Genomic DNA, 6,861 nt, shown 5'->3' with positions numbered 1-6,861 from the left:
CCACTGAACCTCTCCACCAGCCAATTGGACTGGGGGTGATATGCTGAGACCCAGTTGTGCTGGACCCCACATTTATCCCACAAGCACCGGAGCAGGGCTGACATGAAGTTGGATCCTTGGTCTGTCAAGACTTCCTTGGAGAACCCCACTTGGCTGAAAATGGTCAGCAGTGCATCCGCCACAGTGTCTGCTTCAATGGAAGCTAAGAGCACTGCCTCGGGGTAACAGGTTGCAAAATCTACCACCACCAGAATGTATTTCTTCCCTGACCGGGTTGTCTTGCTGTGAGGCCCCACTATGTCCACAGCCACCTTCTGAAAAGGCTCCTCTATGATGGGCAAAGGTCTCAGAGCTGCTTTCCCCTTTGTCCCGGGTCTTCCCCACCCTCTGACAGGGGTCACAGGATCGGCAATACTGATGGACAGTATTAAAGACTCCAGGCCAGTAAAAGTTCTGTAGGAGCCTCTGCCTGGTACCCCAGATTTCCTGGTGTCCTGAGAGAAGGATGTCATGGGCCAGGTACAGTAGCTTGCAGCGATATTTCTGGGGGACCACCAGCTGCCTCCAGATCTCCCATGACTCCACTTCCCCTGGGGGAGCCCATTCTCGGTACAGGAACCCCTTCTCCCACAGGAACCTCTCCTGGCAGCCTCTCCCCATGGTATGTACTGCACTGAAGCCAGCCAGGTTCTTAGCTTCTGCAAGGAGGGATCTTTCTGCAACTCGGCCTGGAACTCAGAGGCTGGGGAAAGGATGGAGACCTGCTCCCTCTCGCTGGCTGGGTCTGAAGCCGCAGCCTCTCTGAGCCTTGTCCCTGGGTGCTCCCTCCCCACCAGGGTAGGGTCCTGTGCCTCAGGATATGGTTGATGGACAAAAAGGCAGAGGATCTGCAGACCGCAGGGCAGCTGGCCGACAAGTTTGTGGACAGCCGGTCAGGGGGTGGAACGGAGGAGTCCCAAAAGAATAAGCCCACCACAGTGCAGAGAGTGTGTCACCCTGGGATCCCCAAAGGGGGAATGTGGAGAACCCCATCTCAAGGGGAACAACCAGCACCAGGATCAACCGACCGGCTCGAGGGGACCAATAGAACGTGACTTGTTATTACCGTGGCCAGAGAGGCCACATACGGACCCAGGGCCCCAAGCTCAAGGACAGACTGAGCAAACCAAACCCTCACAGGGTTAACTGGGTAGGGACCCAGCCAGAGGAGGGGCGGGCTTCCCAGGTGTGTGTCTGGGGGGGGCTGGCAGCTTACCCACTGCTCAGGAGGGAGGACTTTCCCAGACCAGCTCCCCTGGCTGGCTGGATGCCCCAGACTCAAGGTTCTCAGTTTGGAGGGTGGGCGCAGGGTTGTCCCTGCCGAGCAAGTGCCTTGTTCCCCTGGAAGTGGATGGGAGAAAGGTCAATGGATACTGGGATACAGGTGCTGAGGTGATGCTGGTCCTCCCAGCCCAAGATGGTGGCCCCAGATCGGGTGGTGCCCGATGCCTACCTGACCCTGATGGGTGTGAGCGGGACCCAATTCAAGGTGCCCGTGGTGAGGGTACATCTGAAATGGGGGGCCAAGGAGGGCTCCAAAGACGTGGGGGCGCATCACCATTTGCCCACCGAGGTGTTGATGGGGGTGACCTAGAGGATTGGCCAAGCAACTCCCAGAACGCCCTAGTCATGATCCGTAGCCAGAGCCGGCAAGGGGCACTATGCCCTGACCTCGGGGAGGGTACCTCGCTGGAGGCACAGGACCCTACCCTGGAGGGGAGGTAGCGCCCAGGGACAAGGCTCAGAGGGGCTGCGGCTTCAGACCCAGCCGGCGAGAGGGAGCAGGTCCTCATCCCTTCCCCAGCTGCTGAGTTCCAGGCCAAGTTGCAGAAAGATCCCTCCTTGCAGAAGCTAAGAACCTGGCTGGCCTCTGTGAGGTACAGACCATGGGGAGAGGCTGCCAGGAGAGGTTCCTGTGGGAGAAGGGGTTCCTATACTGAGAATGGGCTCCCCTGGGGAAGTGGAGTCGTGGGGGATCCAGAGGCAGCTAGTGGGCCCCCACAAGTTTCGCTGCAAGCTACTGTACCTGGCCCATGACATCCCTCTCTCAGGACACCAGGGAATCCGGCGCACCAGGCAGAGGCTGCTACAGAGCTTTTACTGGCCTGGAGTCTTTACTACTGTCCATCAGTACTGCAGATCCTGTGACCCCTGTCACAGGGTGGGGAAGGCCCAGGACAAGGGGAAAGCGGCTCTGAGACCTTTGCCCATCATAGAGGAGCCTTTTTGAACAGTTCATAGTCTCCTGCCTCCACCCCTTCCATTTGGCTGTACATCCACCCCTCCCATTTGGGGTCCAGTAAGGGGGTGATAAACCGGAGCCTGTCTGCAGGGTCAACCCTGTGCAGCTTGCAGGCCTTCTCAAAGGCAATCAGGAATTCATCTGTGTCCTCCCCTTCCTTAAACTGGGACAGGGTGCGCTTATCAAAGCTCCATGTAATCCTGGGTTCCCCCTCACTCACTGCAGCAGGGGGCTCTCTGCTCCTCAGCCTTGCCAACTCCAGTTCATGCTGCTGCTGTTTCTCCCAATCCCCCAGCTCCAGCTCTTTCAGTTTTATCTCCCTCTCCCGTTCCAGCCGCCTCCGCTCCAGCAATGGGGAGCTCCACCGTGAGGATCCTCAGCTGGCTGCGGGGGTCAGGGTGCACCCAGGGTTCGCCAGGCTCCTTCCAGCCCCTCCCATAGCCATAGGTAGGAGGGGCCTCAAAGTGCCCTCGGCAGCAGACCACTCCCAGCCGGGACAGACACCGGTGCCCACGCTGCATGTGCCGGGCTGCTTCCCTCAGGGACAGGGATCAGTTCCTCCGAGCGATCCTCTTCCTCCAGCTGGGCCATCAGCTGTGCTTTAGTGAGCTTTCCAGCACGCAGCCCCCTCTGCTTGCACGGCTCTACAAGGTCCATCTTAAGATGGTTATACATCTCCCTGCTGTTTCCAAGTGGCTGTGGACTCACAGGCCTGTCTGCTCTCAGCTCCCCATGGTTTCCAGGAAGAACCCCTACTGTGCCGGCCCTTTTCCAGGTCGCCATCTCTCTTCCAGAATCAAGCCACAGACTTCTCCACCCCTGGAACCACTCACCAGGGGGACCCTGTTCCTGCAACAGTCCTTCTTGCAGGTCACACACTCCGAGGGGTTAAGTGTAGCTCCTTCACCTCCTGAAACCACTCCTCTCTGAGCCTTCAGCACGCCTGGTCCTCGTTAATCCCCCTTCGTTTTACTGCTCCCCAGTCACTCACTGCAGGAAGCGCCATCCACGGGGTGCAGTACATCCCACCACTGCCACCAGTTGTCATGGAGAGTGGGGAAGTCAAGGCCCTGCATGCCCCACTTCCTGCAATTCACAGTGACTCTCAGCCAGCTAGTAAAACAGAAGGGTTATTAGATGACAGGAACACAGTCTAAAACTGAGCTGGTAGGTACAGAGAACAGGACCCCCCAGTCAGATCCATCTTGGGGGTAGGGAGCCCAGACCCTGGTTCTGGGCCTCCCTCCATTTCCCCAGCTAGCTCCAAACTGAACCCCTCTGCAGCAGTCTCACCCAGCCACACCCCCAGCTCCTCCTCCAGCCTTTGTCCAGTTTCCTGGGCAGAAGGTGTCACCGGGCCCCAACCCCCTCCTGGGCTTAGGTTACATGCTCAAGTACCATCCCTCACATGAAGTTACACTCTTATATCCCACCACTATCTAGTATCAATGCAGACAGTAAACTAGTAAAACTCCCATGCAACATTACCAGGTTAAAACTCCCTACACCCTACTCTGTCACAGCCCAGTTGTCACAGAGCCTGGAAAGTGGCCCCATTAAAATTCTTTGCATGTCTTTGAAATGCCTTTTCCCGATTGCCCACCATGGCAAGCAAACCCAGCCCACCTACCACTTCACCTTTCGGGGTGCATCTGACCACGCCAGCCCCCGCCCCACACAGAGAGTTTGCAGACACGCTTCTGCCCAGAGCAGGATCTCCTCCAGCTTTGTGGGGAAGAGGCAGTGCAAGCACAGCTCCGGACAGGCTGTAGAAATATCGCCATCTGCGTGCAGATTGCACAGGGCTGCAACAGGACCATGGCAGGGCCGTGTGTGAACAAATGAACTTCGCCAGGCACACCACGAGGGAGGACAAGAATTCAGGTGCTGCCCTGCAGCCATGCCGTTTTTGCATGCTGGCCCTGTGCCCCCCCGCAGACCACGAGGGACACTTCAGAGGAGCCCGAGGCAGAGACCCTGCCATGAAGAGTGAGGAGAAAGGGTGGAGAACGATGTGGTGGGGACTCAAACACACCATGAGCCAGGAACTGTCTGAAACTCCACCAGAGTCAAGCCATGAAGCCAGTCGTACCAGGCGAGTGCAGCTGAGCCCGCTGCTGAAGGGGAATGTTGCTTGGTAACTGCATCTGTGCCTCATTCCTTACAGTGGCTTATTTACCTTCTGCTTCCCTGAAACCTCATCTCCCTCCCTCCTGGCCTCCCCATTTAAAAATGATGCCCATCCCAGCCGCAAGTTTAGAGAACGAGGTTATCAGGGTTGATCCCCAACTCTGTCACTCCAAGTGCAGGAAGTGGGGGCCCGCAAGGATTCTAAAAATTAATACTGGCCACTCCAGCCTTGTATTAAACTCCCAAGGTTACAGCTCTTCTCTGACCTTGGATTGGTAGATGCTGCCAGCACCCAAGTGCAGAACCCCTTTGAGAGCCCAGGAAGGAGCACTTGGGAATTCCTTCCTGTGGGGTCCCCTCAAGCCCTTTCGGGGAAGAGCTGAGAAAGAAAAAAAAAGGAAATCAGCTGTTGCCACCAGCTAATTAAACCACATGTGCACAAACCTCTTAAGACACAAAAATCCAATTCTGGTCTAAAAAAAAGTAAATTTTATTAATAAAAAAAAGAAAGAAAATACATCTGGGAACTCAGGCGATTGCTAGATTTTAAGAGAGCAACTACAAGGATTAAGCATCAAGAATAGCTCTCTGGAGGTCCAGCTTAAAGGTTACAAGCAAAACAAAGGCACCTGGGGTTAGCACAGAGGAATTCACGCACCATAACAAAATAAAGGTAATAAACCTAACTGCGTCTTCCAAGACATTTCCTGATCTACTTACATATTTGGGGGTTTAAATGAGTAGTTTCTAGTTACGAGACTGATGATTTTTTCATACCTGGCCCAAGTTTCTTACAGCATGACTCTGCCCTGGCCGCCTCTCCCTGGGAAAACAACAACAGACAAACCAAAGGGGAGTCTTGTTTCAATTTTAAAAAGTTCTAGCCTTCCTATTGGCTCTTCCTTTTACCAATGCAGAGCAGTGAGACTTTTTAACCCTTTAGAGGTAAAGCAATTAGAGAACAGCTACTAAGAGGGATTTTATAGCTACTGGCTGGCTGGGTCCATAAAAGGGGGCTCCCCACCCTTTTCATTTATCACAGAGGTGTTGAGTTTGGATTGCTTTACGGCTCTCATGTTACCCCTGAAATGCTAGGGAATACATTCAGAAAGGGCAGGATGGCAGCCCGATTACACAGCCCACATCAGCACAGAGTCCTGTGCTCGGGTAGAGTCCCCATCCGCTTTTCAGTTCTTTGGCTTGTTGAGCCAGACACAGGGTGCCGTGTGTAGCGCTCTGTTCGTCTGAACAGGGGTGTCTCTTGGGTCATCTTGAGAGATCTCCAAGAAGCTTGCATGGAGATCCTTCATGACCCTCTCTGCTAGGGAAGGCAGTCTTGTTTCTTCCCCTGCCATGGGAGGATTTCCCATGCTACTCTGTGACGTGCTGGGCCCATGTCACCGCAGCAAACAGGTAAGCAGCATAAGGGCTAGCCAGCTTCAGGATGCCAGTAGCAGCTAGATCCTCTGGATTGGTTACCCACACCAGAATCACCATGGCCTGCGAAACCAGTGCCAATATTTACTGCACTTGCCCTATGGCTGTACCCAGGTAGGGACGCCCAATGTTTACAGCTTCCATGTCACAGAACACTCCCACCACCCCGTCTGGCCATTCTCACCATGGTTTGAGCTGCCCAGAGGACCATGGAGAGAGCCATTGCTGCAGGAAAGACAATAGGACCAATGGGAAATGCACCAGGACAAAGCCAAATATTGCCCTCAAACTAATGTTCAACTCAGGATGGCCACTAAAGTGCCATTAGGGTTTGGCCCTGAGGAGGCCAGGGCAGGCGTTTTGGGTTAAGACAGGAGACAGGAGCTGGGGGGAGGGATAGCTCAGTGGTTTGAGCATTATCCTGCTAAACCCAGGGTTGTGAGCCCAATCCTTATGGGGGCCATTTAGGGATCTGGGGCAAAAATCTGTCTGGGGATTGGTCCTGCTTTGAGAAGGAGGCTGGATTGATACTGCCTAACCTGTCCCAGCATCACCCAGAACAGGCCTGATTGACTTGTCCCTGTGTGACAGAGATGGGAATTTTCTGTAAGATTTTTATGAGCTATTTGTGTGACTGTGCCTGTCATCTTGGCCTCATCATCCACTGACAGGGAGAATTAATTTGCTCCCTAGGACATGGGAGATCCAGTGTTTGAGACATGTAGCCACATCTGTGTCCACATATCTAAAACCTATGACAACAGCACCTTGTGGTCATCCGGAATTGAACATTCATTTGAGTGCTGTAAGGTCAGGCACTGGACACCCCACTGCCTCCCATGAACTACATCTTCCAGCTCACTCAGGGATCCTAGTGGACTGTTAGCCATGCAGGACCCTTGCTGGATTGAACCCATTCCTTTCCAGAAATCCCCCAACCTCCATGTGACAATTTCCTGCCTGTACAGTTCCAACCCTGCGCCTCCCATGAGCTAGTTTTCTTCTGGTTCCTT

Source organism: Mauremys reevesii, linkage group 2, assembly GCF_016161935.1.
Source record: "Mauremys reevesii isolate NIE-2019 linkage group 2, ASM1616193v1, whole genome shotgun sequence".
Taxonomy (NCBI): Eukaryota; Metazoa; Chordata; order Testudines; family Geoemydidae; genus Mauremys; species Mauremys reevesii.
The sequence above is the reverse complement of the archived record's forward strand: the minus strand, read 5'-3'. Positions refer to the sequence as shown.